The sequence below is a fragment of the Lotus japonicus genome, chromosome 6, assembly GCF_012489685.1.
Source record: "Lotus japonicus ecotype B-129 chromosome 6, LjGifu_v1.2".
Classification (NCBI taxonomy): domain Eukaryota; kingdom Viridiplantae; phylum Streptophyta; class Magnoliopsida; order Fabales; family Fabaceae; genus Lotus; species Lotus japonicus.
Window position 1 is genome coordinate 54,736,495 of NC_080046.1, and position 22,937 is coordinate 54,759,431.

Here is a 22,937-nt window from a genome sequence, read left to right on the forward strand (position 1 = left end):
TATGAGTCCTCAGGCCAGAAGAAGTCTTCAATCAGGGAAGTCACATGCTTTGAGTGCAAAGAATCTGGGCACTACAAAAGTGATTGTCCAAAGTTGAAGAAAGACAAGAAGCCAAAGAAGCACTTCAAGACCAAGAAGAGTCTGATGGTGATATTCGATGAATCAGAGTCAGAGGATGTTGACTCTGATGGTGAAGTCCAAGGACTCATGGCCATTGTCAAAGACAAAGGAGCAGAGTCAAAGGAAGTTGTTGACTCTGACTCAGAATCAGAAGGAGATCCAGACTCTGACGATGAAAATGAGGTATTTGCTTCCTTCTCTACCTCTGAACTGAAACATGCTTTGTCTGATATCATGGATAAGTATAACTCCTTGTTGTCTAAGCATAAGAAGCTGAAAAAGAACTTATCTGCTGTTTCTAAAACTCCTTCTGAACATGAGAAAATCATATCTGATTTGAAAAATGATAACCATGCTTTAGTTAATTCTAACTCTGTGCTTAAGAATCAAATTGCTAAGTTAGAAGAAGTTATTGCCTGCGATGCCTCTGATAGTAAGCATGAATCTAAGTATGAAAAATCTTTTCAAAGATTCCTGGCTAAAAGCGTAGATAGAAGCTTAATGGCTTCAATGATCTATGGCGTAAGCAGAAATGGAATGCATGGCATTGGCTATTCTAAACCAATTAGAAATGAGCCTTCTGTGTCTAAAGCTAAATCCTTGTATGAATGCTTTGTTCCCTCTGGTACCATATTGCCTGATCCTGTACCTGCTAAAGTTGCTAAACATCCTCTTAAAAAGGGATCTTTCTCTATGACTAAATATCATGCAAATATTCCTTTAAAATATTATGTTGAGACACCCAAGGTGATCAGAACCTCTGGGGTAACTAACAAAAGAGGACCCAGAAAGTGGGTACCTAAGGACAAGATCATCTATGTTGCAGATATCCTTGATAGCTCCACTGAAACATCAATCATGGTATCTGGACAGTGGATGCTCGCGTCACATGACGGGAGAAAAGCGTATGTTCCGAGAGCTGAAACTTAAGCCTGGAGGCGAAGTTGGCTTCGGAGGAAATGAAAAGGGTAAAATTGTTGGTACTAGTACTATTTGTGTAGATAGTAGTCCATGCATTGATAATGTTTTATTGGTAGACGGTTTAACACATAACTTATTGTCTATAAGTCAATTAGCTGACAAGGGTTATGATGTTATATTCAATCAAAAGTCCTGCCGGGCTGTAAGTCAGATCGATGGCTCTGTTCTGTTTAACAGCAAGAGGAAGAACAACATTTATAAGATCAGATTATCTGAGTTGGAGGCTCAGAATGTGAAGTGCCTTCTGTCTGTTAATGAAGAGCAGTGGGTATGGCATAGACGGTTAGGGCATGCCAGTATGAGAAAGATTTCTCAGCTGAGCAAGCTAAACCTTGTCAGGGGCTTACCCAATCTGAAGTTCGCTTCAGACGCTCTTTGTGAAGCATGTCAGAAAGGCAAATTCACAAAAGTCCCTTTCAAGGCAAAGAATGTTGTCTCAACCTCAAGGCCGTTGGAACTTCTGCATATCGACCTTTTTGGACCAGTGAAAACTGAGTCTATAGGTGGCAAGAGATATGGGATGGTTATCGTTGATGACTATAGCCGCTGGACATGGGTAAAGTTTCTAACCCGCAAGGATGAGTCTCATGCTGTGTTCTCTACCTTCATTGCTCAAGTGCAAAACGAGAAGGCTTGTAGGATTGTGCGTGTCAGAAGTGACCATGGTGGAGAGTTTGAGAATGACAAGTTTGAGAGTCTGTTTGATTCCTATGGAATTGCACATGATTTCTCTTGTCCCATAACTCCTCAACAAAATGGTGTTGTTGAGAGGAAGAACAGAACTCTTCAGGAGATGGCTAGAACCATGCTCCAAGAAACTGGCATGGCTAAGCACTTTTGGGCAGAGGCAGTAAATACAGCATGTTACATTCAGAACAGAATCTCTGTGAGACCAATTCTGAATAAGACTCCTTATGAATTGTGGAAGAACATAAAACCCAACATTTCTTATTTTCATCCTTTTGGCTGTGTTTGTAATGTTCTCAATACTAAGGATAGATTGCATAAATTTGATGCTAAGTCTTCTAAGTGTCTATTACTTGGTTATTCTGATAGATCTAAAGGTTTTAGATTTTATAATACTGATGCTAAGACTATTGAAGAATCTATTCATGTTAGATTTGATGATAAGCTTGACTCTGACCAGTCAAAGCTAGTTGAAAAGTTTGCAGATTTAAGCATTAATGTTTCTGACAAAGGCAAAGCTCCAGAGGAAGTTGAGCCAGAGGAAGATGAACCAGAGGAAGAAGCTGGTCCCTCTAACTCACAAACTCTGAAGAAGAGCAGAATCACTGCAGCTCATCCTAAGGAATTGATTCTGGGCAACAAAGATGAACCAGTCAGAACCAGATCTGCCTTCAGACCCTCTGAAGAGACCTTGCTGAGTCTGAAAGGATTGGTGTCCTTAATTGAACCCAAGTCCATAGATGAAGCTCTTCAGGACAAGGATTGGATTCTGGCCATGGAAGAAGAATTGAATCAATTCTCCAAGAACGATGTTTGGAGCTTAGTGAAGAAGCCTGAGAATGTCCATGTTATTGGAACGAAATGGGTATTCAGAAACAAGCTAAATGAGAAAGGAGATGTAGTCAGAAACAAGGCAAGGCTAGTTGCTCAAGGCTACAGCCAGCAGGAAGGAATAGACTACACTGAAACATTTGCTCCGGTAGCAAGACTGGAGGCAATTAGACTGTTGATCTCCTTCTCAGTAAATCACAACATAGTTCTACATCAGATGGACGTAAAGAGTGCCTTCCTAAATGGTTATATCTCAGAGGAAGTCTATGTTCATCAACCCCCAGGTTTTGAAGATGAAAAGAAACCAGACCATGTGTTCAAATTGAAGAAATCACTCTACGGTCTGAAGCAAGCTCCCAGAGCATGGTATGAGAGACTTAGCTCATTCCTTCTGGAGAATGAGTTTGTAAGGGGTAAAGTAGATACAACTCTTTTTTGCAAGACTTATAAAGATGATATCTTAATTGTGCAAATTTATGTTGATGATATTATATTTGGTTCTGCTAATCAATCTCTATGCAAAGAATTTTCTGAGATGATGCAGGCTGAATTTGAGATGAGTATGATGGGAGAATTAAAGTACTTTCTGGGAATACAAGTTGATCAAACACCAGAAGGAACATATATCCATTAGAGCAAGTACACTAAAGAACTTCTGAAGAAGTTCAATATGCTGGAATCTACAGTGGCCAAGACTCCAATGCATCCTACATGCATTTTGGAGAAAGAAGATAAAAGTGGTAAAGTATGTCAGAAGCTCTATCGTGGAATGATAGGTTCACTTCTATACTTAACTGCATCTAGGCCAGACATATTATTTAGTGTTCACTTATGTGCTCGTTTCCAATCAGATCCAAGGGAAACCCACTTAACTGCTGTTAAGAGGATCCTAAGGTATTTGAAAGGGACCACTAACCTTGGCTTGATGTATAAGAAAACATCAGAGTATAAGCTTTCAGGTTATTGTGATGCTGATTATGCTGGAGATAGAACAGAGAGAAAAAGTACTTCTGGAAATTGTCAATTTCTGGGAAGCAATCTAGTCTCATGGGCAAGCAAGAGGCAATCAACCATTGCACTATCAACTGCAGAGGCAGAATATATCTCAGCAGCAATATGCAGCACTCAGATGCTCTGGATGAAACATCAGCTGGAGGATTATCAGATCCTTGAGAGCAATATCCCAATCTATTGTGATAACACTGCTGCAATCTCATTGAGTAAGAATCCTATCTTGCATTCAAGGGCAAAGCACATTGAGGTAAAGTATCATTTTATTAGAGATTATGTACAGAAGGGCGTACTTCTTCTGAAGTTTGTTGATACTGACCATCAATGGGCAGATATCTTTACAAAGCCCTTAGCTGAAGATAGATTTAATTTTATTCTGAAAAATCTAAACATGGACTTTTGTCCAGAGTGAAGATGGATCAGAACCTCTGACTATGATACTTCTTGATCAGAAGATGTCTAGTCCAGAAGGTAACTCAATCAGAGTGTGTGTGCCCACTGGTACTGACTCTGAAGCTGAGACAACAACACGTGCGTCAGAATTTCTGATGCATAGTTCCTTGTGCCCGTGTGACAGTCTGTTATGATTGCGTGTAGATATGCTTATCTCCTATGTGTGATTGTGTATTTTACTGTTACTATCTATCTTTAATTTTCAACCGTTGATCTTAAAGTGCTTTTTGAATCAACAACGGTTATTTGATAAAACCCACTATACACACACGTTCTCTCTCACTTCCGGTTTTCACTCTCGCACTCTCTGCTTTTCAAAACCGCCTCCTTCTTGATTTCTCTCTCGATCTCTCTTCATCCTTCAAACTTCATCTTCTACCTCAAACCTTCAACCTCTTCAAAATGGTGAGACAAACCAGAAGATCTACTGCAGATGCACCTCAGTTCCCTCACATGGTAGTCGGTTTGGCAACGGGTCAACGAGGCTCTGAGAACCCGGCACAAGAACAAGTTCAAGCTCAAGAGCAGGTTGTTCCTATTGCAGAACGGGGCTGTGCCGTTCACTGTGTATTTCCTCCTGAGGAACTCCAAGTCCTGGCAGAATGGAGATTCAACCTCGACAACTTGGCTGCAAATGGGTTTGATCTTCGTCCTGAAGTCCAAGCTCAAGGTTGGGGAAACTACTTCAATCGACTTCGAGGACCGGTGTATGAGAAATTGGTAAAGGAATTCTGGAAGCACGCAGACTGCGATGACACTCAGGTGGTATCTCACATTCTTGGCAGGAAGATCATCATCACTGAGAAGTCATTCGTGAATCTGCTAGGAGCAGAAACTGCTTATGGGTATCGGTTCCAGCTGACGGAATCCAAGCTGAAACCCAGCACCAAGGACATCGTCAACAAGGCCCTGTACACCACCTTCAAACCGGGCAAGACGAGTTACAAGGTGATGGACCTTCACCCCAAACTGAGAATCTGGCACAAGATCCTGCTCAACTGCATCAATCAGAGACCGAAGGGTAGTTCTCCAGATTACATCAACTTCAACCAGAAGGCGATGCTGTTTTTCATTCAAGACAAGGAGAAGATCTGCCTTCCCTACTTCCTGTTCTCCTATTTGAAGGAATGCATCCGGAAGTCTCGCACCACCGCCTCCATCAAGTCTGCAATCAAATATATCCCTTTTGGGAGACTGCTCTCAGACTTTCTCATTGAAAGCAACTTGGTGCAAGATTTGATCAATGCTGGTTGCACAGAGGACTTGAGCACAATTGTCAGTGATGTCTTCACTGCCAACTCTCTGAAGAAAATGGGCTTAATCCAGAAGAAGATTGCTCCTGCTCATGAAGACACATCTTCTGAGATCAGAGGAAGAAGAATGCCTCTGAATAACTACCCTCTGTGGACTCAAGCAGACCATCCTGACGCCATCAGATGCTATGTTGAAGACCTCAGGGCTCAAGGATTCGAGATTGACCTTGATGATTTTGTCAGCAGACTTCCACCAGCACCAGAGTTTCCTTCTCCTCCCAAGAAGAAAACCAAGAGGAAGATGGTTCTGGAAGAATCCTCAGAGGAATCTGATGTCCCTCTAGTCAAGAAGCCGAAGAGCAAGCCTGCTGATGATGATGGTGATGATAGTGAGGATGGTCCTCCAAAGAAGAAGCAGAAGAAGGTCAGAATCGTGGTGAAGCCTACTCGGGTGGAACCAGCTGCTGCAGTGGTCAGAAGGACTGAACCTCCTGCCAGAGTGACTCGATCATCAGCACATACAAGTAAGCCTGCACTTGCTTCTGATGATGATTTGAATTTATTTGATGCACTTCCTATTTCTGCCTTACTTCAACACTCCTCAAATCCCCTCACTCCTATTCCTGAATCCCAGCCAGCCGCACAAACCACCACTCCACCACATTCCCCAAGATCTTCCTTCTTTCAACCTTCTCCTACTGAAGCACCTCTCTGGAATTTGCTTCAGACCCAAACCTCTAGGTCAGAAGATCCAACCTCTCTCCTTACCATTCCATACGACCCATTACCTTCTGAACCCATCATCCAAGACCAACCCGAACCCAACCAAACAGAACCACAACCCAGAACGTCTGATCACCCTGCTCCCAGAGCATCAGCACGTCCTGCTGTCAGAACCACGGATACAGACTCTTCATCAGCCTTCACACCTGTATCCTTCCCAACCAATGTCATTGACTCTCCTCCCTCCAATACCTCTGAATCAATTAGAAAATTCATGGAGGTTAGAAAAGAAAAGGTATCTGCCTTGGAAGAGTATTACCTTACCTGTCCAAACCCTAGGAGATATCCTGGCCCTAGACCTGAACGTCTAGTTGACCCAGATGAACCTATCTTGGCCAATCCTATCCAAGAGGCAGACCCCTTAGTTCAACAAGCTCATCCTGTCCCTGACCAACAAGAGCCCATTCAACCAGACCCTGAACCTGAACAATCAGTGTCTAACCTATCCTCGGTTAGATCACCTCACCCTCTGGTTGAAACTTCAGACCCACACCTTGGAACCTCTGAACCCAATGCTCCCATGTTTCACATTGGTTCTCCACAAGGTGCCTCTGAAGCCCATAGCAGCAATCACCCAGCCTCTCCTGAACCCAACCTCTCCATAATTCCCTATACTCACCTTCAACCCACATCTCTCTCTGAGTGCATCAATATTTTCTATCATGAAGCCTCTTTGAGGCTCCGCAATGTGCACGGTCAGACTGATCTCAGTGAGAATGCTGACCATGTGGCTGATGAGTGGACCAATCTGAGCACTTGGCTAGTGGCTCAAGTTCCAATTATGATGCAGCTCCTGCATACAGAGGGCAGTCAGAGCATTGAGGCTGCAAAGCACAGGCTTGCTAGGAGGGTGGCTCTTCACGAACTAGAACAGAGAACTAAGCTTCTTGAAGCTATTGAAGAAGCCAAGAGAAAGAAAGAACAAGAAGAAGAAGCTGCACGTCAAGCAGCAGCTCAGGCTGAACAAGTCAGACTTGAGGCAGAGCGTCTTGAAGCTGAGGCTGAGGCAGAGCGACTTGCACCAGTTGTGTTTTCTCCTGCTGCTTCTGCTTCCATTCCAGAACCTCAAGCTGCTCAGAATGTTCCTTCCAGCTCTACTCAGACAAGCTCTTCCAGACTCGACATCATGGAACAACGTCTTGACACTCATGAATCCATGTTGTTTGAGTTGAAGCAAATGATGATGGAACTTCTGAGACGCACTGACAAACCTTAGTTTTTAGGATCTCTTCTTTTTCTTCTTTTTCGTTAACTTTGTTAAACTCTGTTTCCTTTTATTTATTTATTCTCTTTTGTTCGTTTGTGATTATATATGCATACATAACTATATACTTATGCCACATATGTTTGCTCAACTCGTTTTATTCATAATTGTTCTATGTTTACATCATAATTCTTTCCATCATACATTATTCCCTACATCTAGAATGGAGGATCCTTCCTCATTCTTCTGCATTCTTGGCGCTGCTCCACTCTTTCCTTCTCCAGACGATCCAGTGTATACTCTATGTTGCCGAGTTTGATGCTCAGCTCATCTCTCTCTAGACTATCTTCTGTCGTCTTGAGTCTCTTTTCCACAGTCTCCTTCTCTTCCAGCAGATTCAGCTCCCGCTGGCAAAGCTCATGAATCTCCTCCACGAAGCAGAGGAACTCCTTCAGATTTTTCTCCATCTCTGGACCAAGATCTTCTTCCAGCAGTGTCTTCGTCAGCTCTTGTATGGTCTTTGTACCATCGGGATGCCTAATATTGAGGAACATATCTTCCTCAAAAGCCTTCCTTCTGAGCTCTTCTAATGCCATTCTGTATGATGCCATTTTTTTCTTACTGAAAATTATTCGAGGTGTGAAGCTTACCTTTCTCTCCAACGCTTTTTATAGGCTTCACTTTCTCTCTGAAAGTTAATGCTATTACAGTTTCTCGAGGTTAACTTCTTGGTAACCGACCCTTCTATTTACTCACTTGACCGGTGGTAAACGTTCATCCCTTGCATTAACTCTTCTATTTATTTTCGCCTAACTCTGATTCTTACATCGTTTTCATTTTCTTTAAACTTAGACCTTCTCTAAGGGGGAGTACCTTGTACTTCAAGCTAAGTTTTTCACACCCCAAGCTTTTTGCTTATGACAAAAAGGGGGAGTAAACCCAGTTTTTGATGTGTAAGATGTGTTAGTGTGACTTATTTTTCTTTTGGAGATTTTAAGAGTTCCACCTTCATGACCATAGATGTGTCACTGGGCAAATACAAGGAATACATTTCACTTCTTCTGAAGTGATTCTAAGTTGACTCTGATACCCAAGACTCTGATACCTTGTCCATGACTCTGATCACTTATGCGCTCTGATTATTCGTTTTTCATCTATGTCATAAGTTTTTCACTCTGAACTCTTACACCATTTAGCTCAGAATCTAGACTTTACTAACGTTTTCATCAAGTATTAGATTCAGGGGGAGCTAAGCTCAGAATCAAGCAGTGACTTGAATTCAGAATGAGCAAGATAAACTATTCACATCAGGATAAGTATTATTCTATATCTCTAAACTCTGAGTGAATTCAGTTTAATGTTTAAGAACTGTTCATCAAAAATCTTAGTTTTGTCATCATCAAAAAGGGGGAGATTGTAAGATCAAGTTTTGATCTAGTAGTACAACTCTATGTTTTGATGATTACAAGTTAACCTTTTGATATGAACAATTGTGGTACTCTAACGTGTTTTTCTGAGTGTGCTATTTACAGGCTCTGACCTCAACTCAATCTCACACAAATCAGAAGCACTGTGTATAAAGAGTGACCCAAGCAACGCTTTCGCATTCACCATGTTCAGTATGAACAGTGGAAAAGCTTCAGAAGTTCTGAAGCTATACAAACTCTGATGTGGACTCAGTCGCTAGAAGCTCTGAAGATCCAGAAGTTCTGATAACCAAGAAACACTGAAGGTTCAGATGTTCTGATGGTGTAGAAGACTCTGAAGATCCAGAAGCTGAATAGTGGAAACTCTGAAGTCCAGAAGCAAGAAACTCTGAAGGCCATGTTCTTCCCTCTGAGTTCAGAATCAGAAGATACAATGGTCAGAGGATCTGTGCTTTCCCTCTGACTCTGATCAACCAGCTTCACAAGTTCCAATATGAAGTATTCCTCTGATCAGAAGTCTCCTAGGTTAAAAGGTCAAGTCGCTATCCAAGTACAAAAGCAAGTGTACCTTCCTGACGACCTACCTAACGTTCTCAGCCACAGCAGAAGCTGGATTTTCCAGAACTGCCCTCCAACGGTAGCATTTTCCATGCAACGCTCAACCCTAATCCTTGGAGTATATATAAAGGCTGAAGATTGAAAGAAGCGGCTAGAAGAAACTAGCAAGAAGCAATACACACGCGCAAGACATATTCAAAAATATTCTAAGCTTTCTTTCATCTTGTAATTTATTTAGTTTACACTCAGCTTATTTAGAAGCAAACCTTTGTAAACACCAACCTCAAACAGTTGTTTGATTTTCCTTAAGGGACCGGGTAGGTCAGTATCCTTAAGAAGACTAAGAGAGTGAATCTTAGTGGTAGTTCCTTTAGGAGATCAAGGTTGATCGGATCCTAGAGAAGACTAAGAGAGTGAATCTTAGTGTGAGCTAAGTCAGTGTAATTGTTAGTCACTTGTAGGTTTCAAGTGCAGTTGTAACTCTTACCTGATTAGTGGATTGCCTTCATTCTAAGAAGGAAGAAATCACCTTAACGGGTGGACTGGAGTAGCTTGAGTGATTTATCAAGTGAACCAGGATAAAATCCTTGTGTGTTTTTTTTTTATCTCTTATCTTTTGCACTTGAGTTCTCGAAAGATTTGCCAAAATCTTTAAGGTGGAAGTTTTGTACTGAAAACGTTATTCAAACCCCCCCTTTCTACCGTTTTTCATACCTTCAGTACATAGACTAGGTCGTTCTGGATTCAGATTCGGGCGACGATCATGCTAGCATGTAGGTTTTAGTGCTGGTGTGAGCTCCTCGAGATGGGATTAGTGTAGGAGTAGAGTCTTAGCTCTGAACATCATTTGTTTTCTTTGGGGACAGGGTAGTTTCCCACCTATAGCTTTTTGTGTGGTTCTTTACGAGAATCACAGAGAGTTGGTTGGACTTAGGAGGTCTTGCTTCAGGCCGATGGGCCAGCTTATTCTCAGTTTTGAGGGATAGTGTTGCGGACACTTGACCTTTCTTGTGGATTGTACCTTTTGCCTTCGGGCGTTACACTTTTCTTTCCGTCACTGGAGGTTTACTCGTGACGAGGTTACTACTACAGCGGGGGCTGTTTATATATTGTATATTAGTTATGATTATTGTTATTGTTGGGTTTTATTTAATTCAGTCTTGTCTTAGTTATTATCGAAAAAAAAAATATTCACGTTTTTCCGCATTAAGTTTATTTTGGTTACTAAAGTGACGCCACCGAAATCGGGGTGTTACAAAATTAAATGAAATTAGTATTTATTTTGATTTGGGATTCCCAATCTGGGTTTATGTGCTATAAATACATTCATCAAGTGGTTGGACTTTAATCAGTAATTACTGTCTTTTTTTAGTGCATTGATTATAATATTATGGTTTTCAATACTTTTTAATAGGGGTGTAATCGGACCGGATTGATACGAATTTATGGTGTTTAAACGTCCGAACCAATCAATCAGGTTCGGTTTGGATTGGTTGGTTCAGATTGTTCAGTTTTTCAACCCCTAAATCCAATACCCGAACCGATGGTGATCAGATGCAGTAAGAAAAATCTGAACCAAACCGATGATCTAATCCAACCCACCATAATATATTCAGTTTGGATCGGTTTTTAATCGGATTTGCGGATCGAACCATACCCGCTTACCCCCCTACTTTTTATTTATTTTACTTTCATAATACTTTCCACATAAATAGTTTTATATATTTATTAAATATAAATTAAAATTAGTAAATAATATTAATTATTGTTAAATATTTATGTTAAAACAAAAATTTAGTATAAATAGTATAAATATTTTATAAAGATAACTCTATGTTGGAGGTTAGAGGATAAGGAGTTGTCAATTGTTTTTTAGACATCCCTAGCTAGAGGGTGTGGGTTCTGATTGTGTTTTGAGTGAACGAGGTTTGTGTGGTTAACCGAGAAGATTTGTGGTATTGTGTTTACAGGAGCTGACAAGGAGGCGATTCAGATCTTTGTTGAGGCATGAGGGGACTATGAATTTTGCATGATTGGTTGTGGTCTTGCGCTTTTTGTATTTTATTGTTTCCTTTTATGTTGTTTTTGTTCTTTTGTCAGGATTGCCGTTTCAATGGCATAGGTCTTGTTTCACTTTTGCTTTAATGTTTTTTCTAGCTTTGGCATTGTGTTATGTTCTTTGTCAAGAGAATTTGTTTCTTGAGTGCATTACGGTGGTTCAAGCCGCCGTTTAATACAATGTTGTAAATTACAATTTGTAAATTACGGTGTGTAAATCGTTGTTTTATACAATACATAAAAGTTATAAATTGCATATTACAACGGTTAAACCCGCCGCTTTATACTAAAGTGATTTATGGTGGATGGAACAATGGTTTACTGTAAACCGCATTTTTTTACTATTGGCTAAGCTTAGTAGGTTTGGGGAAACCGCCATTAGATTAGATTGTGGCGATTTAAACAGCTGAAATTACAAAAATAACCGCCACAACTCACCTGTTTTTTTTTAGTGGATGGACTTTTTCTTTTGAAAATAATTTTTTTTTTGAATATGAAAATAATTTTTTATTAAATGAATGGAAATTTCGTTTATGTGACTTATTCTCTATTTAATGATTATTGGCAAAACGCATATGCACGTTTTATTCATTCAAGCGTTTTTATTTTCTTACAAAAGCAGTTGCATTTGAATAGGTAACTCATCCGTTATCCCAAATAATTAGGGAGCCAATTTTTTTTTTACACAAGCCATAAATTTATTGTATACAATTACTAAGGTTTTCTCTCGGTATTCATTTTAAGGAGGGACTTTCAACGTTAGTCAAACATTAAAAAAAATTGTCTTGTCCTTTATTAGATTTTCCTCTTTCGATGTACAGTTTCTCAATACAAAAAGTTACTCTTTTTTTTCAGTGCTTCCTCTTACTTTTTTTTTTTTGAAAAGAGAAACTTTATTGAAACAACAAGGGAACCAAGAGCAAAAAGAGAGCTCAGGAACCAGAACAAGCACAGGGCTCAGTGTTTAGATTGAGATTAATTTCTATGCACCGACGGTGTAAATAAGTTTTACACCATCATTTAATCACATCCCTCCATTTTGTTAACTTATAATTAATTTTGAATTTAAGAATATCTAAAAATAGAAAATGGAAGGTTGTGAATTGTGATTGAATGATAGTGTAAAACTTTTTACACCGTCGGTGCATAAAAATTAATCTCTTTATATATTTTAATTAGAATATAATGGCAGAGATCCATTACAATAGTATTTTATCCCTAACACACGAATCTAGAAATCAATCAAATCGGACATTTTAACTCCTGCTACTCAGATCAACACATTCAAAAAAAATTAGAAAACAGAAACTTTTATTAGATAGATAAAGGTCGATAGTACAAACATCACATAAAAATATGAGCAAATTCTCTTAATACTACATAGCAAAACCTAAAACCGATTGAGCTTGCCCCGTAAAATATATTACTTTTGATCACAACATGTGAGAAAGAAACTAAGAAAATCTGAAACAGTACATCATCTAGCTAGCCATCATACTCACAAATGCACAACTCCTTACCATTCCACGGTTTAGAAAACCCTTTACCATTAATTAAATAATCAGAACACCATGAATTGCATTTAGCATCATAGAGTCCAAGATAACCAGCAAGACATTTCTTCGCAGGTGGGGGAGGTGGACCATTGTAAAAACAGGTGCAAAGGTTGTAGTGACACATCCCGAGTCCATCTTTGTGTATGGATTGACAACTCTTAGTGCAGTCTGCAATTGTATCGCATTTACCCAAAAGATTTGAACAATTGTGCCGAATGCAATCTCCTACCGCCATTAAACACACTATGCTGATTAACAGAACAAGAAAACGAACAGAGCTTGAGAGGTTTTTCGCCATTTGATTGAAATTGTTTAGGATCAATTTTCTTTTGATTTGGGTACCTAGTTTGCTTTTTATGAGTTATTTATAGATTAATTTATCCATGGTTTTTTTTTTGACATATTATCCATGGTTGAGGAATAATCAATTCCTGACTTTTCCTAGTGCATTGATTAATATTAATTGTCATATTTTTAATTAATAAGCTATTTTCAGAAAGAAATTAAATGAAATCATTTACTTGATTTTGTTCCATATTTTCTCCATATATATAGTAATCTGTTTTTATTTTTTAGTGAATGGGAAATAAAAATCTGTTCTTATTATTTTTTTTGAAAATGAAAATGAAAAAATCTGTTTTTATTTGATTCTTGCATTAATGAAAATTATAATTAAATATTAATGACAATTTTTAAAAAAAATTACGTCAATATTAATTAATAAATACATTTTTTGACTTGAAAGTATAATATTTACTTCAGCCTTAGATTACTGAAAATTATAATTAATTACTAATGACTATTTGTATCACTAATTATATTAAATATTAATTGAAAAACCTCCAATATATATAATTATAATTTAAAATATTAAATATATTTGAAATAATTAAAATTAAGTGTCAATTAGAAAAAAACTTAAATTGATAAAATCAAATCAAGTAATATTTTTATATATAAAAAATATTTTAAATATATATTAAAAGAATAAAATACATAATGATACAATGTTCATTCCTAAATATATTTAAAAAATATTTTTGAAAATTTAAATTATATTATATGTAATTTAGTTTTAACTTTGTGTGGGTTTGGTTTTTAGGAAAATATACGGGTTTGGAGTTCCTCGACAGTGAGGAAGAAGCCATTCCTCGACAGTGAGTACCTTAGAGAAATGGGGATTGTGGGTTCATAGCAGTCTTGTGACGTTCCATTGATTTTGTGACTTTTGGGGCTCTTATTGTTGGTTTTGGGTTGTCTTGGCTTTTGAGCCTTGTTGGGCTTTTCTAGTGGTTGGGTTCTTGATTTTTTTTGTGGCTGGGCTCTACGAGTTCTTTCGGGGATTGTATCTTTCTTTTTGGCTTGTAAAAAAATTGGTTTCGATTATTAATAAACTATTTTGCTCTCTAAAACAAACTTTCAATTCTGATGTAGGTAGGTATCATTTGAAAAAATAAATTTATTTAGTGAATCGAAAATATAAATACATCCCTCTAGGAAGCATAAATTATTTTTTATTTTGCTACAATAGGATAAAGCATAATTAATTTGATATGTACAACTTAAATTAATTGGCCTTTTCTAGTGGTTGGGTTGTTGATTGCTTTTCTGTGGCTGGATTCTGAGAGTTCTTTTGCTTCGTCTCCTCTTTGAGGGGATTGATCTTTTTTGTTGGCTTTTAATATCATTTTAGCTTATAAGAAAAAGATTTCTTTTGATTATTAATAAACTCAAAGAGGGGATATGATTAATCTTTCTTGTTGGCTTTTAGGTAGCGTTTGGAAGACATGTTGGAACGGGACGGAACGGGACATGAGGGTTCTGTTCCATGTTTGTTACATGTTTAAGTAGGAACGGAACAGGACAAAATACTCATTCAACAAAACACTTTGGTTCCCTGAAAAAGGGTGGAACCAAAGAGAACAGAACAAGACACTGAAAAAAAATATTGACACAGACAAAACTACCCCTAGGTTTATGCTCTTATCTTCCCCAATTATTCACTTCAGTTTTCTGCCAGCCGTTACATTCATCTCAATTTTCTTCATCTGCGAACTCTCTGTTCCATGTAAAATAAATTTCAATCACTCTACTTTTTCCTCTTAATCACATCGTCATGTACACCCACATTGAAGATGGACGTTATCGATCAAACCAAATTCATCTCCAGTTTGATGACACGATGGATGAAAACAATGGTCTGATGCCATTTCTCAACGACTCAATCTAATGTACACTAGTAATATCAATTGCTGATCTTCCATCAAAAAAACATCAATCGCTATAAAAAAATATTAACCAGATGTTTCATTTTCATAAAAAAGTAATATGTTCCATTGTTTTGCTATTTTTCATGCTTAATAAACACTGAACATGATAAGGGTACATTTGTAATTAACATTACAGTCCTGTTTTGTATGTGATGTATGTACCAAACACAGTGCACAGAACATTATTGTCCCGTTCCGTTCTATTATGTTCTATTCCGTTCTGTTCTCTTTGATTTCCAAACGCTACCTTAATATCATTTTAGCTTATAAGGAAAACATTTCTTTTGATTATTAATAAACTCTTTTGCTCTCTAAAAACAACTTTCAATTATGATACAAAGAGATAAGAAGATTCCTAACTTGCCAAACCTCCATGAAACATCCTACCACACAAGAAGACCAAACCACATAATAGTGAATTACTTTTATCAATAAGTTTCACTTGAAAAAAAATATTAATATAAAGGCTAAGGACATGTTAAGTTTGCAACCTCCCATTAGATCTAAAAACTTTCAAAGTGGTCTCATCCTCTCAAGATATATAAACCATTTAAACAAAAACTCCAAACATGCAAAACCATAAATTAAAGAGGTGGACATGAATTTTATTTTGAAACTAAGGTGGACCTGCATGATCGATTATAATGTTAAAATATGATAAATATACCTTTAACATTATTTTTTACGTTATGTAATAAATTTGTTTAGTAATACACGTTGCAAACTGAATTGATCAGGAAGTAGTGAGCTATAGATAAATGCAAATAAAAATATTAACGTTAGGAATAAGCGTTTAGAAATAAACTTGTAATGTTACTAAAAAATTTATTACTCCTTATTTATCACAATCTGTGATGTGATCAACAATATACTGACAAATACACAATTTCTTACCATACCAGAGACTACAAAACCCTTTACCCTGTCCCTGATTGAATTGCCCAGCACATGTGAAATTGCACTGAGCATCGCATAATCCAAAGTTCCCAGCAAGACATTTTTTTACTGATGTTGGAGGATGCTCACAATTGTAAACACAGGTGCAGAGATTGTAGTTACAAATTCCCAATCCGGTGCCGTTGTGCAGGGACTTACAACCTTCATTACAATCTTTATTGGAATCGCATCTACCCACAAGTTCTGAACAGACAGCATCAAGGTTGTCAGACTCGTGAGTCTAAGCAGACTCGTTTTGGGTAGGTAGACTCGACGAGACTCGAGTCTACCAGAAATGAAAATTTACTAAGTATAACCCTGTCACATGAAGAATAAATACAAACATATAATCTAATTATAAGAGCATCCAAGATTTTTTAACGCAAAGGAGGAAGAGGAACGCGATAGAGGTTGAAAATAGGTTTAGTTTTAGGGATTTTTAATAAATTTGGAATTTTTTAACTTAAAAAAAAAAAAAAAAACTTGACTCGGTGACTCGGTCACCGAGTCAGACCGAGTTAGACCGAGTCAGGCCAGAAAACGAGTCTGGTAGCGAGTCGACTCGTTTTTCCTATGTAGACTCGCGAGTCTACCGAGTCAGCGAGTTAACTCGCGAGTCTAACAACCTTGGGCAGCATCTCCTTCCACTAGTAACTGAACTATGATAATAACAAGGACAAGGAAATGAAAATAGTTTGAGAGGTGGTTCGCCATTAGAGAAAAATTATTTGCCAATTTTCTTGTACTTATATATTAATCAATGGTTGGACATTGACTACCATCTTCTTGTAGGGCATCGATTGAGTTTTTATTTACTTTTTCAGTTATATTTTAGAATATTGACCAAGATATATATTTATACTTTGATCATTAAAGACTTTTGATAAAGAATTTAACAGAAACTGTTTATTTGTTTTTTAGTTAAAACGTTTAAATTTATTAAATATTAATTAAAAATTATTTCCACATATAATAATATTGACCAAGATATATATTTATACTTTGATCATTAAAGACTTTTGATAAAGAATTTAATAGAAACTGTTTATTTGTTTTTTAGTTAAAACGTTTTCCATATATATTAATTTTATTAAATATTAATTAAAAATTATCTAAAAATTATTTCCACATATAATAATTTGATAATTTAAAAATTATAAAATTCAAAGAGTAAAATAAAAATGTACATACTCTCTCTATTTCAAAATTGTTGGTCTGATACAGCATATAAATAAATATATGAAAAACTAGTTTTAGATTTCTAAAACAATAATCATTTTAAAAAAAATATATGAAAAAACTAAAATAACAACCAATTTAAAATGGAGGAAGTTTTACATAAGTATTAAAGTGTCATTTTTTTATAAGCCATGTAATATATAAATAAATAGGCACCTTGTGGCACCCAATAACAAGAGTATAGATACAGCAGGAAAAAGAAACAATAAAGCAGTAGCAGATACACAGGTACAATGGTGTCCATTGTTTCTGGTTTTTCCTGTCACTTGTTTTGTTATGTATTGGGTTTGGAGTAACCCATAATACTCCATATTTATTATATATATATATATACTTTTGATGATAAAAAAAAGGCTTAATACATCAGAAGGCCCCTGAAATTGTAAAGGGAATCAAATCCAGGGCCTAGAAATTTTTTACATCAAATTGGGTCCCTATAAATTTTTTTTTAATTCAATTAAGGCCAAAGTGTGCCAGCCCTCAATTTTATCCCAGTCATCATTTCCACGTGGCTTTTATTATTATTTTTTAATTTAAAAAATAATTAAAAATTATTTTTAATTCCAACTCAATTAAATAATCAGAAAAAAAAAATTTAAAAACTTAAACAAGAAGCCAAACTCTCCTTCCTCCTCCATCACCAAGAACAACAACCAAAAATAAAATTCCAGCAAGAAACCAAAAATACCCAGACAATACTCAAGCTCTCCTTCCTCCTCCATCACCAACAACAACAACCAATCTCAAAAAACCCAACTCAAAGCAGCAAAAACAAGAGCAAAAAAACCCAGAAACGATGAAGATGAGAAGATCGAGCAAACCCGAATGACACACAAAACAAAAATCCCTCCAGTTCCTACAATTTCCTGGCCAAATCATCCATGCGAGCACCCTACTTCCTGCCACCAACTAAGGCACTCTGCAACCAACTACCAACGATCCCTGCAAATCACTTAAATTTCATCTCCCAAATGAAAAACATGAGTAGAGTCATTGCACAATTCACCAAAGAAAAGACCAAAAAATCCTTAGCTACCAAGCCTCACAATCAGTTGCTGGACATGACACCACCTTACGAGGAACTCAAATACCAACAAGGAAAAATAAGCAGCCAAAATTGATTGTTCCAAATGCCAATATACTTATAAATCAACACCCCCTTACTCCGTCATGGACCATGCCTCTGCTCCCTACAGTACACCTTCTCTGGCACTTACAACACACCTCACAAACATTTCTGGGCACGCACCACAACCCAACCCAGCCACACCCACTGCAACCCCCAACCACATCTAGATCGAGTCAACCCAACCCAGATCGAGAGAAGAGGAAGAAAGGTGAGAAGAGGAAGAAACTGGAACATGTGATTTTGATGAGGGCCGAGAGAGATGGGTGAAGTTTGTGGTGGTCAGATCTTTCTTTTGTGATGGGATGAATAGGGTTCAATTAGGGATTTATTATAATTAGATTAGGTTAGATTATTAGATTAGTTTATTAGTTAGATTATTAGATTAGGTTATTTATTAAGTTTTTAAATTTTTTTTTTCTGATTATTTAAAAAAATTAAAAAATAATAATAAAGTCACGGGGAAATGATGAATGGGATAAAATTGAGAGCTGGCACACTTTGGCCTTAATTGAATTAAAAAAAAAATTCTAGGGACCAAATTTGATGCAAAAAATTTCTAGGCCCTGGATTTGATTCCCTTTACAATTACAGGGGCCTTCTGATATATTAAGCCTAAAAAAAAGCAGGTACAATGAAACAGGGGAAGAAACGCAGGGGAGAGAGCACCACAGGGGAAGAAAGAGGATGGGCAACTACTATGGCAGATAAGGCGCTGAAATCAAGGGATCAATTTGGCAAAATTCTCTTGGTCAGGTTTGGAAATTCCGTGAGGGAATAATTGGAATTCCGCATTTTTGGTCATCCACTTATCACGATTTGGTAGTTCTAGTACCTCATGATATTTATTAGCTTAGTACGTCCCTCACATTTACTAATTGTGTTGCAGTTTTGGTTTTCCGTCAATTTCTTTTTTTTTTAGAGAACAAGCGATTTATTAATATTCGAAAGAAAAATTACAAGAGAAAAGCAACCCCTCAAAGCAAAGATAAAGTGAAAGGATTTGCAAAACCACCACCATGAAACAATCGCCACAAACCCCAAAAAACCAAAAGCCAAAACAACCCAAACCCAAAAACAAGAACCCAAAAAGCCTCTCAACCAACTGAATGGCGCAAGACAACTACGATCCCATAGGCCCGTTTTCTCTAAGGAACTCCGCCAGACCACAAATAGCCGCTTCTTCTCTATCGAGGAATTCCATTCCCGCATGTTTACTCAAGAAGTAAATCTTCTTAGCCCGCATGAAATAGAGGCCGCTGACAGTGGGAGAAGGGGGACCGGCTGACAGAGTGCCACTCACAGCTGCCACCTGAACATCTTTCCTTGGTCGACCTTTAGGCCTGCGAGGAGATCCTTCCACGTTGCGCTTTGCTGCTAATTTCTTCTAAGGCCAACCACGGGGTCGGGACCTCGGAGGGGAGAACTCAAGAGCAACATCCTCATCAATACAGTCATCCCCCGCCCAAGGAACTTCCCCCTCACTATCTTGACCTGCACCTTCTTGCTCTGATGCCTGAACTGGTCCAGCAAGGCCAAAAACACCTACAAAATCAGAGCAAGAGCCCACCTCAAAGCTAGACGGCAATAGAAACTCCGTCTCTGGATCCTCACGACCCAAAACCTCTGCAACAGAAGTGGAAGATCCAAGCGAGCTTGTCATGTTCGAAGGAAGAAGAGAAGCCTCCACCGCCATTGCCCCTGAGCCCTTAGCGCAAGAAACGGTCGGAGGCGCAATGAGGCAATTAACTGATTTTCCGTCAATTTCCATCAAATATTTAACTGGTTTTTGATTAAAAAATTAATTAAAAAAACTAGAAACCAATAAAATTGTTAATCATAAAACATAAAACTGTTCTTCAAGCCTTATTTATAATTGATTTTTTTAATTAAGAACAGTTACATATTGGATGATAGTTGACGAAAAACCAAAACTGTAACAGTTAGTAAACGTTTTTTTTTAGATAAGCCAAAATTTATTGAATGAAGTACAAGGGGTACTTCAACCCAATACAGGAAAAGATAGAAACAAAAGAGGAAAAGACACTAACCGGAAAAGCAGCTCAAAACAAAAACAAAAAAACCCCCTCTCACTGGGAGCAATTAGGCTAATAAATTCTTCGAGGAATTAAAACTGTCAAATCATGATAAGTGAGGGACCAAAATGCTATTAAGCCAAGAAAGAATAATGATCAACATGATGATAAGGTAGGGGAATTCCTATTAAAAAGTATATTTTCTGTTTTAAAAAATTAATAAAAATAATATATTATTTATTTATATTATTAATAAAAATATTATGTAACTTCCAGACCAACAGGCTGTTTTGATAGTCTAAACCCAACTTTTTTAATAAATATGCCAAGTTAGGATAGACCTTTAATTTAACAGGCCAATCTGAGGCGAGGACTAGCTACCTAAGTATTTCCTCCCCCCTAGTTAGAGTAGTTAACATATTAAGCGTAAAATGGTGAGAACTACTTCTTAGTCTGGTGTCCACTTAAAAATATTATGTCACTTTTGTTTATATGTCATATGAATGAATTTTAAATCGAGTTAAATATGTTTTTATCCTTGAACTATAGCGTATTATTGCTATTAATTGGTTCGTGATATTCATCCCTTAACTTAATAACGTGTGAGGTTTCATCCCTCTACCCATTTGACTGATGATGTGTCATAAGTTGACATGTAGGTTTTAAGTGACATAAATTTCATTTTATTTTCTAAACGCGCTCATGAAATATAAAGAGAAACCAAAGTAAAATAAATTTTTTTTTATCATAACTATCATCTTCGTCCTCAATCATATTTTATCTTCTCCCACATGCGGTATATAATCTCTCACAACATATACCATTAGAATGACAATCACGCGAACAAGAAACAAGGTGAGAATTGATTTTCCACGTCTCTCCATTGTCCATCTCTTATCCCGCGGCGGGATGCAATTTTTTTTTTCTATTCCCATTCTCCACCACCCGGGACCCCCACTACACGTGGGTCAAGAAATTGAGATCAAGATATCCTCGTACAAACACATGATAAATTTTAATAGTGATTATTTATTTATCACAACATTTGAGAAGGACCTTAAGAGTATTTGAAACACTACATCATACAATTTTTTTAAAGTCATGAAATATGTATTAAAATTGAGTACAAGAGGTACTTTAACCTAATACATTATACATCAGCTGAGTATGGCCGGGCATTCAAACTGACAAAGGCACAACTTCTTGTCATACCAGGGAGCACAAACCCCTATGCCGCCTTGGCCCTCCCATTTACAACTTTCAATGCATTGATCGGTGCAGAGTCCATTATTAAGAACACATTTTTTTTTAGGGGTTGTTTGAGGGTCACAGTAGTAATAACAGGTGCATAAGTTGTACTCACAAACTCCAAATGGATTGCGTTCATGCCGCGATTCACAACCCCGCTGGCAGTCCTCCGTCGTAGCGCAGTGACCCACAATTTCAGCACATGCATCTCCTCCCTTTGTTAAATGGAATATTATTAGGAGGACAAGGACATGATGAAGATGCAGGTTCGCCATTATCAAATTTCTTTTGATTTTGATTTGATTTGAATTTCTAGTGTATGCTATATATATTTATAGATCCATCAATTATTGGGCATCAGTTATTTTTGTTTTCTTTTAGTGCATTAATTTCTAATTGATTATTTTTTATTTTAAAAAAATGAAAAATTGAAAAAAATTAAAGGAAACAATAATTTATTTAAATTATGTAATATGTTTTGCATATATAATATTATATTGTTATCTGATTATTTCCTTAAAATTAAATTAGGAGATAATACTTAATAAAGTATTTTAAAAATAATTCAAAATAGAATATATTAGCTATAATATTCATGAATTATTGCTTTAGTGAATACATTTAATGATATTTTATATTAATTTTTTATTGACTCACTAAATTTAAATCCTACTTAATTATAAAAAAATAAACGTTAAGGAAGAAATTTATTTCATATCCACATTAGTTAAAAACATTAATTTGAGAAAAATATTTAAAATATTCAAATGAGAGTACAAAGTATTAACTATTACTATTACTTTCAAAAAAATAATATTACTATTAATTATTAAATACAATTTCAAAAAAATATTGAATACATAATTTAAATTAAGAAAAAAAATTAGATACATAACTATGATTCCCAAAAATTGATTAAGTAAAAAATTTATAATATTAAATATTAAACATTCATAAGTAATATTTTAAATAATTTTATAATTATTGATAAAAATGTATAAATAACATAGTAATGAATTCCTTCAATGTAGCTAATGGAATGAAAAATTAATGATTTGTGGGAGATGCCCAGTATTTTTTTGTTACACAAATGTTTTTCCGGTCGGCGGTTATGAGACAAATACTTTTGATTATTTGAGATCATGTTCAGTAAGCAAGTC